Genomic DNA, 19057 nt, shown 5'->3' with positions numbered 1-19057 from the left:
TAAGTAAATGGACTCGTCATTTGTAGCCTAAATTAGTGCACTAGCCCAATAAAAATTGACCTTTAATTAAATTAATGTATGTTTGGACTCAGATATTAATCCAATTATATTAATCTGTAATATTTATTTGAAATTATATATTTTAAATTTAATATAAATCAAATTTGTATGAATTTAAATTTAATAAAATTTCATTGCATATAAAATGCCTCCACTTCAAGACTTGTAGAGATGTGATCTTTTGAAGACTAGGCTTGAAGTAATAATTTCATATTTTGATTGAGATCAATATTATCTGTACATGCAAAAAAATGGGAATGTTTAAATGTTGAGGTGGCAAGCAATATCATAAGAACATAGGGTCATGATAATTAGCATCAAATGTTTTGTACAATATTCCCATGAAATTGATTGTTGCCTTGGACCACGGAAAATGAGATTCCATCATTTCAATGGCATGAAATCCATATAAGTAAATATTTGTTCATCCACCGCCATAGCCAACTATCCGAGTCCTTTGTCAATTGGGATTGCTCATGTGGCAGTTTTTTTAAAAAATAAAAATTAAAAGAAAATACTTTGCCGACAACCGACCATGCAAACCAAGCCCATATAGGACTTTAATTCGTGGTTCCTGACATGCCCCTAAGTTCTATAAATAGCCCACCATCTATGATTTAGATTCCAAGTCGTGAGTTTTAATTTTTCAAGAGTTTGGACGTTGTGCAATTTGAATGGTAAGTAATTCTATCAACTACTTCTGCTTCTCTCTTGTGTATTATTATTTGATTTTTTTCAGAATTATGTTACTATCTCCATTTTATTTTTTTGACTGATGGTCTTTATAAGTTAGGAGTAACTGCTTTTGATTTTCTATAACTCATATAGTCTTGAGCTTATTCTCACAATATCTTATTCTTTTTTCTTCCAGCAAGTCTATTAATTTGAGAAAGCAACTCCATCACTCCATCAATCCTTGACAATTAAGACCCACCGATATTAAGGTAAATATCTTTTATCCATGTTTTCTTTTATTTTTCTTTTTTTGTTGTGTTGAAACAAATAGTAATATGCAACAATCGTCTTAAGGTGTGCGAGTTCAACTTCTCTTCCTTATTCAAATTCCCTTCCTTATACCTTAAGACCGACCAATTTGACTTCAAGTTTACTGACTATGCAATAATCAGCTTAGGGTGCGAGAGTTCAATTTTGCCTCCATACACCTTAAGACTGACCAATTTGACTTCAAGTTTGATGACTATGCAACAATCGGCTTAGGGGGTTTAACTTTGTCTCCGTACACCAGAAGACCGACCAATTTGGCTTCAAGTTTAGTGACTATGAAACAATCAGCTTAGGGTGTGAGAGTTTAACTACGCCCTCATACACCTTAAGACCGACCAATTTGTCTTTAAGTTTGGTGATTATGTAATTATTGACTTAGGGTGCGAGAGTTTAAATTCACTTCTATACACCTTAACACCAACTAATTTGGCTTTAACTTGGCTCATTGGTTCTAGAATACATGGCAAATTTTTTTTAATAAAGCCATAATATAGAGGAAATTTCTATCAGTAGCCATTTGTGAAGGTATTTGACCAAACTTCAATTTTGTATTTAACTAAACTTATTTCCTTCATTTAGCTTATAGTTATGGTTCACTTTAAGGACTATACTTCTCCATCCTCCAAAAATAATTATCTCCTCATAGAGTTTGATGATGGTATAATTTTATCCAAGCTACTGACTCACACTCCAATAGTTGGTAGGTATGCAGATCTATGGATCCCCTTAAGAAATTCCCTTTATATGTTAAATTGGATTTAATGCATAACATTGGTTCAAATCGATCCCTTAAAGTATGGTTTCTTCAGACTCCAAACCAACGTTAATTGAATATTGCGAGCACCCTTCCTTGGTTAGGGCATTGAGTATTCCAAGGTAATATACGTTGGGGAAATGACATTGGAGATTGACGGAGAATTTCATCATATTCAAGGACACTGGGAATAGGCTGAAGACATAGTGGATAGAAGTCAACCAATATTGAGGGTAGCAAAAATATATGATGATATTTATGCTTATCTGTTTACCTATGACCGAAGTTCAAATATATTTCAAGCCTTTTTTGAAGTTTGGTGTTCAAAGGCAAACACGTTGCTGACATCTGTTGGAGAGCTATCCATTTCCCATTAGCATATACATGAAATTAGGGGCCCACCCATTAGACGTCTTTCCTATAAATTGATGTGCAATAGAACTATAGCACTTTCGATGCTTAAAACGATAAAAATATGCAGGTTTCTAAGTTTATTTTGTTAAATATGATGCATTTTGGTTATGTTTTGTAGGAAATCATTTTTGGATGCTAAGTTCATAAAAAAGAGGAAAATTTTATTTTTAGCTACTTTTTGGAGCAATTATGGATTTTTTGATCATGATCAAAACATGTTTGAGAATTGAAGAAGATCTTAAAAGATGACTCTCGGTACTTACTAAGTTAACATGTTCACCACAAGTAGTACCTACGACCCCAAATAGGCAAACCAAGTGCCAGAAGTTCAAAATCTCGAGAGCTGAACTTGCAGGATTTTTTCATCTATTACCTGTGCTTTGTACCTATGCCCAAGTTCAGGACTATAGGTACTACCTGCGCCCAAGGTCAGTGTAGGTACAGACTACATGTGGCCACCGACCCTATTTTCTCCTATTTCTTTTGGGCTTTGATTTTAGGGTTTGCTCATGTACTATAAATACCCTTTATGTGTTTTTTTGTAGGAGTTATGCACTTTTGATACTTACAAATATATTTTGATTCCAAGATTTGATTTTGATCTTGGGATTCTCTAGTATTAACTTTAGTTGATTAATACAGTTACGGATGTGGTTTTTATTACTTCTTATCATTATGATTTTATCTATGCTTTCGATTATGAATGTTATTAATTTCTTCACAAGTATGAGAGGCTAAAATCCATAGCTAGAAGTGTGAAAACCATAGTGGATTGACGAAGTAGGGGAAGTGTTGTTGTTTTGAACCAATACCTATGCATGCATTATTTTATATTCACTATAATAGTTTTCTTAATGGGGGCACACATTAGGATCCTACCTAGATATTGTTGTTTTCTCCAGAAGAGAAGTAGTAACTAGGAAAAGATAAAGACAATGGTAATTTGAGGTTTAACTGTCAATCCATGCTTCTAGGTTTCATCTAAGTAAGAAAGTTGATTTCATATAATAACTAGAGACTCAAAGGTAATAGTTAACTTGGATATATATAAGGGTTAGTAAGACGACATCCTTAGACTCAAAAGATAAAGGGTGAAATCCTTCTGCTCATCCAAAAGACTGCAGAAGGTACATAACTTATTGATTCTGCATGTAAAGTATCGAGCAGGTTCAAAAAAACATGGTATGCCTACAAAGTTGAGAAACTAGGGAAAACACCATCCTAGTGTTCACCTATGACTGATTACAATCAAAGTTAATATAGATACTTGATTGAGATTACTACACAACCCTCCTATCTCATTTACTTTTCTTGTTCTACCCATGAACTACAACTGTTGAGATCTACGACTCCACGAGTTCCCTTAGGATTTGACCCCAACCTTTGTTGGGTTATGTTATTTAGATAATGACTGTATCATCTTCTGAGGGGAGGTATAGTTTGGACGTCATCAAAATTTTGGCATCATTGCTGAGGAATACAGTGTTGAGTTGTGAATTAAATTTGTTGTAGTTTTTGTGTTTTTTTGTTTTTTTTCTTAATTAGTTATATACTGGTGTATACCTATCACATGGAGTATAGCAAATACCTTACTCTTACTGAATCCGAATCCATAGAGGATCCTACAAACACCTAGTAGGATGGCAAGGTCGAAGAGAGACAATCTTCCTGAAGGAGTTCGTGATGATGTGCCTCCCACTCTTCCTAAAGGAGTTCAAGATATTATTGACAGCAGATGGAGGTGCTATTAGCACAAGATGCTAACCAGAGAAAGGAAGGAAATTCTTAGCAGATATCTTAGGAGGCAGAGTTAGCTATGCAGAGACAAGAAGTATAGCACCAAGTAGTACTAGATGGAAATAGAATAAAGTTTGAGGTGGCTGAGCCCACGTGATCCTAGCATACTAGTAATTGCAATCATATAAGGATGATAAAGAGGATTTATGGTATGTTGAACTGACAGATATTAGAGCCATTATTCCTCCTATTTTAACCCTAAACATCAAGGTTAATATATTAAGTTCTATGATCTAGATCTTATACATGAAAGGTGTGTTTACGAGGTTGCCTACAGATGATACAAACATGCATCTAGCTAATTTTATTGGACTTTGAACTTCATATACATATCTTGGTGTGAATTAGAAAGATCTTAGATTGAGGTTGTTCTCTTTCTCTCTTACAGGAGAAGCATCTTTATGGTTAGGGGAACTACCAAGAGGGTCTATCATTACATGGAATGAGTTACGCAGACAATTTTTAAACTGATACTTTCCTCTATCGAGCATGTTGTAGCTCAAGAATGAGACTTATTATTTCAGGTAGTTGCAGTCTTAGTCCATGTATGAGGCTTGGTTAAGGTTCAAAAAGAAGTTGAGTATGGTGCCCAACGATGTCTCTGGAGAAGCTTTTATAAGATTTTGCTGGGAGGTAGCTTTTAATATTCTAGACCAGATCTCTCTCACTAACTGAGGGAGGCAAACTGGGAGGTAAACAGAGTTTTTGGAACTTACTCTATTAGAGATATGGGTGACCAGAGAGTGGACGATGATTTTGTAGCGCAAAAGATTGTGCTACTGAGGACTGATCTTAGATTACTGGCAAAGCTGTTTGCAATCGTGAATTTTGAGAAAGTTAATACAGTAAAAGCACAAGGTGCAGCTTTCAGAGCTTATGAGTCTGCATTAGAAGAGGAGCCTAGGTATTTGGATTGTCAATTGGAGGGTTTTGAGCCCAAGGGCAAGGAAACTGAGGTTGGAACTACTATGATAATAGATATAGAGACCATGGTAGAGATAGAGAAGGTGACTAGAGATGGAGAGATATTATAAGGAGAAAAGAGACACGTACATTCCACCTGGTAAACGAGATACAAAATCAAGAATGAAAGAAATGCTGACCAAACTTGTGAAGGGTCAAGAAAATAAGGAGAACCTTAAGGTGATTAAGGCAGATATTTTAGGGTTGACCCAAAAGGTGGAGTCTCGTACTATTGCTATCAAGCAATTAGAGCAATAGTTCAGGCAAATTTCTTTTATGATCAAATAGAAATAGCTTGTTACTCTTCCAAGTGAAAAAGTTCATATTCCACCATCTATAAGTCATTGTATATCTATCACCATTAATTGTGGTTCCACTACTAACGATCCCTCTGCACCTACTATTAAAGAGTTGAATATTGAAAGCACTGAGCGCAAGGAGGTACCCGAGGCAGAGTCTGAAAATTTGACATGCAATAAAGATGACTTTGAGTATAATAGTGGTGAGTATTGGGTCATTGACCCCAATAATCATGTGCTCCATTATATTGCGACCCCTTTCTTACCATTAGTAGAAAAGAAGGAGTATCCCAAACCATTCACCATACCGTGTTTTACTAGGCCTTTTAATGTTAATTGGGCTTTATGTGACTTGAGATTAGGAGTAAATATGATCCCACTAGTTGTGTACAAGATATTGCGGATGGGGAACTCAGACCTACATCCATAAAGCTACTGATGGCTGACTTATTTATGAAGAAACTGGTGGGTGTCTTGTATGACGTAAAGTAAGGGTGGCATCCTTTATGTTCCCTGCTGATTTCATGGTTCTTGATTGTGAGGTGAATTCTTAAGCCCCCATCATATTGGGCCCTATCCACTATTAGGGTATTGATTAATATGGACTTGGAGGAGATAACCTTTAAATTGAACGATAAGCAAGTAGTGTTTGATATGTGTATGACAGTGCAACAGCCAGACGATATGTGAGTGGTGTCTGTAATAGAAATTATTGATATGGATGTTGTTGTAGAGGACAGTGTACCAAATACACTAGGTGTTGATAAGAGAGGTGTGGCAGACCAGTTTCCAGAGATTAAGATGCCGGATCTAGGAAATATGAGGGAGGAGGTGCATATCTTACAACTAGAGATGTGATCTCTTATTGAGAGCCATATATTAGTCATCCCTCTAGTTGTATCCCCAATTATTCAGCCATCACCTTCGCGTGGTCCCAGATACTTTGATACATTCACAAAGGATGATGTAGCTATCCCCGTAGTTGGGACCTATAGTGATCGAGTGGGGAAATTATAGAATCCAGATAGTCCATATGAGAAATCCTTGAAAAGGGCCACCCATGATTCGACGGACACTTCATTTATTAATAGGTAAAGGTGTGTCATGCTAGCTGTGGGTGTATCTTCTCATAATACACCTCCACCACCATGGCCTCTGCCTGTGGATATACCCCTATCTGGGGAATATCATGACACAGACACTTAGTGTGGCCAAGGTATTTTCTTACTTCCTTCAATTTTACTTTATTTTAGCACATTAAGGATAGTGCATAGTTTTTAGTTAGGGTGGGCATACCATGCCACTGCTGTTTTTTGTTGCTATGATTCTTTTCCTGTCGGCCGTGATATGATTGTAGAACCGGAATGTCTAGGATAATTTAGTGTCGTATTGTGTTTTACTTCATATTGTGTTTTGTTTTTGTGTAGTTAGAAAATTTTTAAGTAGGAAGTATTGTGTTTTCTTTTTGTTTAGTCAGGAATTTTTAAGTATTTAGGGCAGTAGTCATGTTTTGAATAATTTTTTATACCCCTCCAAATATTTGTGTTTAAGAACTGTGTGAATGTATATATGTGTGAACATTGTGGATCTTGTTATGGCATTAGAATTAGGGACATGATAATCACTTGCTAATAATTGCATAAACCGGATAAGTAAAAGTTGGTAATATTGACTCTGTGTTATGTGTGTGAGATACTACCTAGTTCCCTTTGTGTGGTAAATTCAGAACTTTCCTAGTAAGTTGAAACAACCCGAAATAACCTCTGGGATGCCACACGGTGCTTAACGCTACAAGTATCCCCAAGCTAACCCTTTGGGCCTATTACTACATGTAATAACTTAATTCGAGATGAAATAAACAAAACACAGGTACTGTCATATCAAATGATAGGAAATACGAAGAAAATACTCGATCCAAACAACCAAAAAATTGGAAATCTCAATATACTAACAATATGATAACTAGTCTGACAAAGCCTCTACTACTCAAGTCTACTAGAGAGCCATTGGGACAAGTCCCCAACTGACGCAAGCTAAACTGAAAGCAATAATATATCTACTAAAACACTGAAATGTCTAAAGATAGGTCCTCGAACCATGAGGACTCACCACTGTAGAGATGTAGACAAAGGTACTTGGAAATCACTGACGAGGCTGGGATTGAGCACCTGAACCTATATTATAAGACAATGTAGCACATAGATGTATACGTGGATCAGCACTTGGGAATGTACTGAGTATATGGGGGTGTATGCATTTACAGAAAACAACATCCATACTCTTTAATCAAATCATGCATGCAAATATGAACGACTCACATAGCTTGAATATGTCTACAATATAAAGCTCATAAATCATGTAGAATGAAGCATGTAACACAAATCTCGTGAATCATTATACTTTATCTTTAAAATCTGAACTCTTCTCTTATTCTCATTACTCGTAGACTACAGAAAGCTTTAAACAATACTTTCAAACCCATGCATATATCTCATGGAGAATAAAACTTCTTTAATGATCAAGAACTTAGAACTCTTTTAAACTCAAGACACTTGGAACTCGGAATTCTATAACTCTTACTAGTAGAGAAAACTACTTTCTTCTTGGGAAAATTTTACTTCAAGAAACTATTTTGAAAATCTTACTATTAGGGAAAATCACTTATCTCAAAGCTTTAGGGAAAATATTCTATATCAAGGGAAAATACTTTAGGGAGGTTCTCTCAACCGACATAAACCATGCGAGCTACATAGAGTCCAACATCTTGTCCTCCTAAGGAAGAAACCTCACGTTGGGGAGAGGAGTCATACTCTTGCCAGGGAGTATAACCTCAACTCAGTGATCACTTTTCTCGGCCTTGGGCCCATAAATCTCAATCCTACAGTGGCACGTAGTTCTGTGGTATGAAACCATAGTAACTTACCCAACTCAGTGCTAAATACTACTCCCTTTAGTTTGCTATGCTCATCTCATAGAAATCCACTTTGAAATAATATCTTGGTTCATAAGAACCCAACTATAAAATCTATAATCTCATTTGATAAAGTGGATTTCAAAGCTACTATGACCAGTAAGGTCAAAACTTTCTCAATGATCTCAAAATATTCAAATCATGGGTGCTTATAGCACAAAAGTTCATAAAAACTAAAATCTCAAGTAGGGTTTAATGACCCATAATCAAATCTCAAGTTAAGACTCATCAAAATACATACTAGATGTTACAAGGATACACAAATCATATAGAAATCTTGAATGTTCAAAAATTTGTCTTAAAATCTTAACATACTCATGTACTTCAATTTGTAGAACATTAGCAAATCTCAAAATCTCATGCATAGTAATATTGGGTATGAACCCACACTTCAAATTCATAAGAGAACTCATAAAGTCATATATCTTTGTAATTTAAAATAAGTTTTGGGCACAAGGACGAAAGAATTTCCTTGTTCAAACCCCACATACCTTAGATTGTGAAACTAGATAAACAAGCTTGCTTGAAACTCTTCTTCTTACTCTTTGAGAGAGGGTTCTTGAATCCTTGGACTTGGGGAACTCAAATCTCAACTCAATTTGTAGAATCTATGGTGAGTTCTTGAATTTCTTGGAGAAGGGTTTTGGATTTGCTCTTGCGGGAGAAACCCTAGCTCTTGGATGTTTTGGGAGATAATGAGGCTATCTACTTTATTTTGAATATATCAGGGTATTAAAAGGAAAAAGACCCAAAAGATCCTTTTAAAAAAAACAAATTAAGAATACTGAACGGGATTTGCAACGGTCGGAGTGACGGTCCGTCGGATCGTCCGCCGCACGTTGTTCAGAAAAAAGCCACACTGCCTTAGTTGAGATGGTCCTAGTGACGGTCCGTCGGATCGTCCGCCGCACGTTGTTCAGAAAAAAGCCACACTGCCTTAGTGGAGATGGTCCTAGTGACGGTCCGCCGCTAGCTTGATGGTCCATCGTCTTGGCCATCACACTTGGGCTAGAAGAGGGAGTTACTACCTAGGTTGTGATGGTCTGGACAACGGTCCGTCACAAGCTCGATGGTTCATCAACTAGTCTATCGCACCTGGGCGGTTCCGATAGCTCTTAGTAAAACGGCCATAACTTCTCACCCTGATACCGAATTTGGACGAAATTGGTATCGTTGGAAATCTAATTCAATTCCCTACATGAGAAAAAGTTGATATTAGGAAAATTCTACATGGTTTAAAATATATTCACTTGGAAAATCAGCCCTTACTCTTCTTAAAGATGAAACTCGACTTAAAGAAAATATGGGGTGTTAGAATATCTCCCCCTTGGGAACATTCATCCTCGAATGTCGCTTGTTAGATCAAGAACACCTAAAAAACTGAGTACTCATAGCTGAAGCAATTTGCTAAACGGCTCAAAATCATTCTAAACTCTTGAATACTTTGGAAATTGAAAGAACTCATGTAAAAATAGATTCATAGCTAAACTTTAGATTTAGAAGGGTTGAATTAAGGAAGAATAATACCTTCGGCTTGATTTGAACTCGTGGAAAATAGGTACGGGTACTTGGCTTGCATGTCTGCTTCTGCCTCCCAAGTAGTACCCTCAACTGACTGGTTCCACCACAAAACTTTGACCAAGGGAACCTCTTTGTTCCTCAATCTACGGATCTGAAAATCTAGGATCTCAATGGGAATCTCATTGAATGAAAGACTATTCTGAATATTAGCACTCTCCGAAGGATCCAATACAACAGAATCACCAATATGCTTATTAAACATGGAGACATGAAAAATGGGATAAAAGGCTGACTACTCTGCGGGCAACTCAACTTCATAGGCTACTTTCCCAACACGACTCAAAACTCTATAAGGGCCAACATAACGGGGACTAACCTTCCCCTTTTTACCAAACCTCTTCACCTTTTTCATGGGTGAAATCTTTTAGTACACCAAATCACCCACCTCAAACTTAAGACCTCTTCTCCTTACATTAGCATATGACTTTTGACGACTCTGAGCTATCTTTAACCTTTTTCTAATCAACTTAACTTTCTCCATAGCCTTAAATATTGTTTCAGGCCCAATCATAGCAGCTTCACCCACTTTAAACCAACCTATGGGTGATCTACATCTTCTATGATACAAAGCCTCAAATGGTGCCATCTCGATGCTAGCATGGTAACTATTGTTAAAAGCAAACTCTATCAATGGAAAATGCTCATCCCAACTACCTTCGAAATCAAGAGCATATGCCCTCAACATATCTTCTAAAGTCTGAATGGTCCTCTCAGCCTGACCATCTGTCTATGGATGAAAAGCAAAACTCAAATGAACTTCGGTTCCAATACCCTACTGAAACGCTCTCCAAAACTAAGAAGTAAATTGAGTACCCCTATCTGAAATAATAGACAAGGGAACTCCATGCAACTTGACAAACTCTCAGATATACAACCTATCATAATCCTCAACTGTATAAGATGTATGCACAGGCAAAAAATGTGCAGACTTAGTTAGCCTATCTACGACAACCCAAATAGAATCATGATGAGGATGCAAAAGAGGTAAACCAGTCACAAAGTCTATATTCACTTCTTCCCACTTCCAAGTGGGTATACCAAACTCTTGCATCATACCACCAAGTCTTTGGTGCTCTACCTTAACCTGTTGGCATGTTGTACACTTTGCTACAAACTCATCTATATTCTTCTTCATACTACTCTACCAATAGATTTTCCGCAAGTCATGGTACATCTTGGTAGCGCCGGGATGAATGGAATACCACATGCCATGCACTTTAGCCATAATCCTCTGTCTCAGATTATCAACACACGGAACATACAACCTACCCTGCAATCTTAACATGCTATCTTTCCATTGGGAGAAAACCTCTACCTTTTGGTCCTTAACTGACTCCTTCAATCTGTCCAAACTAGTATCTCTATCTTGTTTCTCCTTCACTTTCAAAACTAAAGAGAATTTGAAACTACTCTGCACCAAAGTACTTCCCTCAGAGAAATCAAACAACCTAACACCCAATCTAGCCAAATGATGCACATCACGAGCTAACTCTTTCTTACCTTTCTTCATATGAGTAACACTACCCATGGACAACCAAGGGCATCTGCCACTCTATTGGCCTTGATCGGGTGATACACCACACTCACATCATAGTTTTTTAACAACTCTAACCACCTCTTCTGCCTAAGATTCAACTCCCTCTAAGTTAACCCGTACTGCAGGCTCTTATGATCAGTAAACACATTAGCATAGATACCATAAAGATAGTGTCTCCAGATTTTCAAAGCAAAGACCACAGCAGCTAATTCAAGATCATAGGTTGCGTAGATCTTTTCATGTGGCTTTAACTATCTAGAGTCATAGGCTATAACCTTAGCTCTTTGCATCAACACATAACCCAAACCAACTCTAAAGGTATCACAATACACAACAAAACCATCTGTACCATCAGGCAAAGTCAACATAAGGGCTGAAGTAAGTCGAGTCCTCAACTCCTGAAAACTCTTCTCACAAGAATCTGACTACTGAAACTTAACTTTTTTGTGTCAACCAGGTCATGGTAGATGCAATAGAAGAGAAACATTCAACAAAATGGTGGTAGTAGCCAGCTAGACCCAAGAAACTTCTTATGTCAGGCGGGGAAATAGGTCTAGGTCAATTTTTTACAGCTTTTGTCTTTTGGGGATCAACTCTAATTCCTTTGACTGAAACAATATGACCCAAAAGAGCTACTAATCTTAGCCAAAATTCATACTTACTGAATTTGGAAAACAACTGGTGATCTCTAAGAGTTTGCAAGATAATTCAAAGGTGATCTGCATGGTTGTTCTCAGAACGGAAGTACACAAGGATATCATCTATGAAAACAATGACAAATACATCGAGATATTGCTTGAACACTCGATTTATGAGGTCCATAAAGGTAGTTGGGGTATTGTTTAGGCCGAAAGACATGACTAAAAACTCAAAGTGACCATAGTGGGTTCGTAAAGCTATCTTTGGGATATCACATTCCCTCACTTTAAGCTGGTGATAGCCAGATCAAAGGTCTATCTTGGAGAAATAACTTGCACCATGCAACTGATCAAACAGGTCATCGATTCTCGGAAGAGAATACTTATTTTTTACTGTGACTTTATTAAGCTAACAATAGTCAATGCACATACGCAAAGAACCATCTTTTTTCACACGAATAAAATAAGTGCGCCCCAAGGAGAAACACTAGGCCTTATGAAACCTTTGTCTAAAAGATCTTTGAGTTGCTCTTTCAACTCCTTAAGCTCTGCAGGTGCCATATGATAAGGTGGGATAGAAATAGGATGAGTGTCGGGAAGAAGGTCAATCCCAAATTACATCTCTCTATCGGGAGGTACCCCTGGGAGATCTTCTGGAAAAACATCAAGAAACTCATTAACAATGTTGACTGCCTGAATATTTGAAGCCTGGGACTTAGTGTATTTAACTCTAACTAGGTGATAGATGCAACCTTTGGATATTAGCTTTTTGGCTTTAAGATAGGAAATAAAATGGCTCTTGGGAGATACCAAACTCCTAGACCACTTAAGAACTGGTTCATCAGGGAACTGAAACTTGACCACATGGGTACGACAGTCTATAGATGCATAGCAAGAATGAAGCCAATCTATACCCAAAATAAGGTTAAAATCCACCATGTCTAACTCTATCAAATTAGCAAATATGACTCTATGAAGAACAGTAACAGGACAATTTTTGTACATTTTCTTAGCAACCACTGACTCCCCTACTGGTGTGGAAACTAGGAAAGGTTCAGGAATCTTTTTGGGACTCATTTCAAAATTCACAGCGATTAATGGGGTCACATAAGAGAAACTTAACCCGGGGTCCAACAATACATAAACATCGAAGCAAAAGACATGGAGCATACCAGAGACAATGTTGGGAGAGTCCTCCTGCTCCTAAAGGGATGGTAAGGCATAGAATCTATTCTAGCGCTGATGGCCAGTAGTGCTAGATAAAGTTCCCTGAACAGAGGTGGACAAGGTACAAGAGCTGGGGCACTAGTAGTCTGTGCCTGAGGTCGAGAATCTCTGTTCCTCTACCTAGCATGCAGACAATCTCTAAGTCTATGGCCTAGCTTTCCACAACCAAAATAACCTTTCTGATCCGCTAAACACTCACTGGGATGATCTCTACCATACTTAGCACATAGAGGATAGCGGGGTCTGTTACTTACACTGTTCTGCAACCTATACATAAAAGACTTGTTCCCTTGCTCTTGTCTACCTCTAGGCACAGGAGTACTAGCTGATGAAGGCGTTGGTATAGATGAACGACTCCGAAACTATGGGTGGTTTCCTCTATAGGACCTAGCCTAACTATACTCATGTTGCTCAGATCTAGTGCTCTTGTTACCCCTCACTCTATCTCTCTCTCTTATCTTATCCTCCTCTATATATTATGCATGCATCATCAACCTAACCAGATCTATATCCCTATTCAGCATCACCATCCTACACTCTTTCAGTACCAAACCAGAAACACCTATTACGAACTTGCTCATACTAGCTCGAGTTTTAGAAATCAAATCAGGAACATACTTGTCCAACTGGTTAAACTTCAAGCAGTACTCCTTAACAGTCATAGAGCCCTACCTTAAGTTCATAAACTTCTCAATCTTTGTTTTCCTCATCTCACGCAGAAAGAACTTGTCCAAGAATGCATCTTGGAACACCTGCCAAGTCACATGAGCAACTCCCTTACCTTTACCCTTCCTCCACGATACAACCCAGTCATAAGCAATATCCTTCAACCTGTAAGATGTTAGCTTAATACTTTTTTCCTCAGAAACTTACATCACCTATGTGATCTTTCTCACATAAAATCATGAATCCTAGAAGTAGCTAAATCACCTCCCTACTAATTTGTAATTGTGGCTTAGTTATTGGCCTGAACATTAGCGGTGACTGCTTGGGCTAACACCTAAAAGGCCTCCCAAAACTCTGCATGAGACACTGTCTCATTTAAGGGATCAATAGGCTTGGTTTTCTCATTATTGATTATGCGGGCGTTCGCTCTTTGGGGAGGCATTTTTAGAAATAAGAGAGCACAAATTATTAGATAAGAGGGATAATTTTAGGCATAATAGAATCAGAAAATAAAGAAACAACTTTTTCCTGAAATATCTCGTAGCCTCTTGCTCAAAGATGTGGTTTGCTATACACTGATGATCAAGACTCTACTCAACGCGGCTTGTCAGACTCCCTAGGACTCCTTAGAAGCCTTAGGCTCTGATACTAAGTTTTAACGACCCGAAATCACCTCCCAGGATGTCACACGGTACTTAAGGCTACAAGTAGCCCCAAGCTAACCCTTTGAGCCTATTACTACATATAATAACTCAATTCGAGATGAAATAAACAAAACACAGGTAATGTCATATCAAATAATAGGGAATACGAAGAAAATACACAGTCTAAATGACCATAAAGCTAGAAATTTCAACATACTAACAACCTAATAACTAGACTAACAAAGCCTCTACTACTCAAGTCTACTAGAGAGTTATTGGAACAGGTCCACAACTGATGCAAACTAAACTAAAAGCAATAATATATCTACTAAAACACTGAAATATGTAAAGATAGGTCCTTGAACCATAAAGACTCATTACTGTAGAGATGTACACAAAGGTACTTCAAAATTACTGACGAGGTTGGGACTGAGCACCTGAACCTACATTATAAGACAATGTAGCATATAGACATATATGTGGATCAGTACTTGGGAATGTACTGAGTATATAGGGGTGTATATATTTACAGAAAACAATATCCATACTCTTTAATCAAATCATGCATATAAATATAAATGACTCATATAGCTTGAATATGTCTACAATATAAAGCTCATAAATCATGTAGAATGAAGCATGTAACACAAATCTTGTAAGTCATTATACTTTAGCTTTAAAATATGAACTCTTCTCTTATTCTCATTACTCGTAGACTAAAGAAAGCTTTAAACAATACTTTCAAACTCATGCATATATCTCATGGAGTGTAAAACTTCTTTAATGCTCCAGAACTTGGAACTCTTTTAAACTCAAGACACTTGGAACTCGGAATTCTATAACTCTTACTAGTAGCGAAAACTACTTTCTTCTTGGGAAAATTTTACTTCAAGAAACTATTTTGAAAATCTTACTATTAGGGAAAATCACTTATCTCAAAGCTTTAGGGAAAATATTCTATCTCAAGGGAAAATACTTTAGGGAGGTTCTCTTAACCAACATAAACCATGCATGCTACATGGAGTCCAACATCTTGTCCTCTTAAGGAAGAAACTTCACATTGGAGAGAGGCGCCATACTCTTGCCAAGGAGTATAACCTCAACTCAGTGATCACTTTTCTCATCCTCAGGCCCATAAATCTCAATCCTATGGTGGCACATAGTTCTTGCCTATGAAACCATAGTATCTTACTTAAATCGGTGCTAAATACTACTCTCTTTAGTTTGCTATGCTCATCTCATGGAAATCCACTTTAAAATAATCTCATGGTTCTTAAGAACCCAACTATAAAATTTGTAATCCCATTTGGTAAAGTGGATTTAAAAGCTACTATGACCATTAAGGTCAAAACTTTCTCAATGATCTCAAAATATTCAAATCATGGGTGCTTATTGTACAAAAGTTCATAAAGACTGAAATCTCAAGTAGGGTTTAATGACCCATAATCAAATCTAAAGTTAAGACTCATCAAAATGCATACTAGATGTCATAAGGATACACAAATCATATAGAAATCTGGAATGTTCAGTAATTTGTCTTAAAATCTCAACATACTCATGTACTTTAATTTCTAGAACATTGGCAAATCTAAAAATCTCATGCATAGTAATATTGGGTATGAACCCACACTTCAAATTTATAGGAGAACTCATAAAGTCATATATCTTTGTAATTTAAAATAAGTTTTGGGGACAAGGATGAAAGAATTGTCCTCGTTCAAACCCCACCTACCTTAGATTGTGAAACTAAATGAATAAGTTTGCTTGAAACTCTTCTTCTTACTCTTTGGGAGAGGTTTATTGAAGCGTTGGACTTGGGGAACTCAAATCTCACTCAATTTGTAGAATCTATGGTGAGTTCTTGAATTTCTTGGAAAAGGGTTTTAGATTTGTTCTTGAGGGAGAAACCCTAGATCTTGGATGTTTTGGGAGATAATGAGGCTATCTGCTTTGTTTTCAATATGTCAGGGTATTAAAAAAGAAAAAACTCAAAAGATCCTTTTAAAAATTACTTAAAAATACTGAATGGGGTTTGTGATGGTCAGAGTGATGGTCCGTCGCTAGTCTGACGGTCTTTCAGATCATCCATCGCACGTTGGTCAGAAAAAGGTCACACTATCTTAGTTACGATGGTCCATCGCTAGCTTGACGGTTCATCGTCTTGGCCGTCGCACTTAGGCCAGAAAAGGGAGTTACTACCTAGGTTGCAACGATCTGGGCGACGGTCTATCGCAAGCTCGACGGTCCATCAACCTGCCCATCGCACCTGGATGATTTTGATAGCTCTTAGTAAAATGACCATAACTTCTTACCCCGATATCGGATTTGGACAAAATTTGTATCGTTGGAAATCTAATTCAATTCCCTACATAAAAAAAGTTGATATTAGGGAAATTCTACATGGTTTAAAATATTTCTCACTTAGGAAGTCAGCCCTTACTCTTCTTAAAGATAAAACTCAACTTAAAGAATATTCGTGGTATTACATAAGTCGTGCCTAGGTTGAAGGATAGTCGGTTCGAAAAGGATCATAGCTCATTTTTTATTTTAGTCCACTTTTAGCCTAAATAACCTTACATGTGTAAATGATATCCCTTGATCCCTGCTTTAAGCCTTATAAGCCTATTTTTCTTGTTTCATCGTTCACCTTACCATTTATATTACAATGATTCTGTTTTTGCCCTGTTCCTCCTTATACATTATTCACCTAAACTCAGATAAAACGCCTAAGTTGAGGGTGGCTATCATAGGGGTACGTAGCATAAACTAGGTATGAAGAAGGGTAAAATACGAGAAAAATTTGGTAGGGTGGGGTACGGTAGAAAAAGAAAAGTAAAAGAAAAAAATAAAAAAATAAAAAAAGAAAGAATAAAAGACCACACCCAACCTAAATGTGCAATAAAGAATATAAAGGATTGAATAAGGGTGGAATAAAAATAAAATTGGTTAGTAAGTGAGAACCTAAGGTTAATGTAGTGCCAAGGAGGTTTAGTCACTGTATATGTTCATATGTACCATACCAGCCCTCAAGCCTACATTACAAGCCAAGAAAGGTCCGACAGTGATATCCTAACTTGACTATATGAATGCTAAAGTAATGAAAATAAGGGCAAGCCTAAGATATTCGACATGCATTGATTGGAACTTCTATTCTCAATATGAGTGTATCTTGATTGTCCCTGTATTGATATACATTATTACATATGAGTGAGTAGGATATCCTTGTTGTGAGGGAACTTGAGCCATATTTCTAGCTATTTGCTTATTCGAGTAGTATAACTTGTATATATGAGTGGTTGTTTGTTTCTAATGTAATTTTCATACATTGATCCCATTGTGTCACATTATTATGCTTCATATTCATAGATAATTGGTTTTAAAAAGTAAGATAGGAGGGGGATAATGTAATTTGAGTTTAAAGTGTTGAATGACTGGCTTGAATACCTTAGATTCTCCTAGTTAAGCATCATTTTTATTTTTGTTATGTTTTTTTGCCTGAGGACATGCAAATATTCTATGTTGAGGGTGTTGATGTGCTATAGAAATATAGCACTTTTGATGCTTAAAATAAGGAAAAATATATCAGCTTCTGAGATTATTTTTTAGATATGATGCATTTTGGGTATGTTTTGTAGGAAACCATATTTTGGATGCTAAGTTCGTGAAAACGAGGAAAAAAGGTATTTTTGATTACTTTTTGGAGAAATTATAGATGTTCGGGATACTTTTTGTCTTGATCATGATCAAAGCATATTCGAGGATCGAAGAAGAGCTGAAAAGATAACTCTCGATACTTACTAAGTCAACATGTGGACTGCAAGTAGGACATACAGACCGCAAGTAGGCAAAGAAAGTGCTAGAAGTCTAAAATACTGAGAGCTAAACTTGTAAGATTTTTTTCATCCACTATCTGTGCCCTGTACATCTGCCCAAGGTCAGGACTACAGGTACTATATGCGCCTAGGGTCAAAGCACAGGTACTAACCATATGTGGCCATCGACCTTATTTTCTCATATTTTATTTGGACTTTGATTTTAGAGTTTCCTCATGTACTATAAATACCCTTTAAGTGTTTATTAGTAGGAGTTACGCACTTTTGATGCTCACAAACATATTTTGATTCCAAGATTTGATTTGTTCTTAGGAATCTCTAGTATTGACTTCAGTTGATTAATTCAGTTATGATTGTGGGTTTTATTACTTCTTATCATTGTGATTTCATATATTCTTTTGATTATGAATGTTATTGATTTCTTTACTAGCCTGAGACGCTAAAACTCATAGTTAGGATTGTGGAAACCCTGGCAGATTGACGAAGTTGGGGAAGTACTGATATTATTCTAAAATGATACCCATGCATGCATTGCTTTATCTTCATTATAAAAGTTTTTTTAATGGGTGCACACGTTAGGATCCTGCCTAAACATTGTTGCTTACTCCAAAAGAGGAGCAGTAACTAGGAAAAGATAAAGACAATAGTAATTTGAGGTTCAACTATTA

The 19057-nt window shown here is 36.9% G+C and overlaps 1 long non-coding RNA gene across 1 annotated transcript; it reads left to right on the top strand.

Moving 5' to 3' along the window:
* Positions 1 to 397: 397 nt before the first annotated feature.
* On the top strand, positions 398 to 18691 carry LOC124887937. Its single transcript, XR_007045578.1, has 3 exons — positions 398 to 737; positions 932 to 1004; positions 18192 to 18691. It is a non-coding gene; the product is annotated as an uncharacterized LOC124887937 (long non-coding RNA).
* The last annotated feature ends 366 nt before the right edge of the window (positions 18692 to 19057 follow it).

Source organism: Capsicum annuum, chromosome 10 (assembly GCF_002878395.1).
Source record: "Capsicum annuum cultivar UCD-10X-F1 chromosome 10, UCD10Xv1.1, whole genome shotgun sequence".
In the NCBI taxonomy this organism is placed as follows: Eukaryota; Viridiplantae; Streptophyta; class Magnoliopsida; order Solanales; family Solanaceae; genus Capsicum; species Capsicum annuum.
Note: the sequence above shows the minus strand (reverse complement) of the source record. Positions and strands in the feature narration are given on the sequence as shown.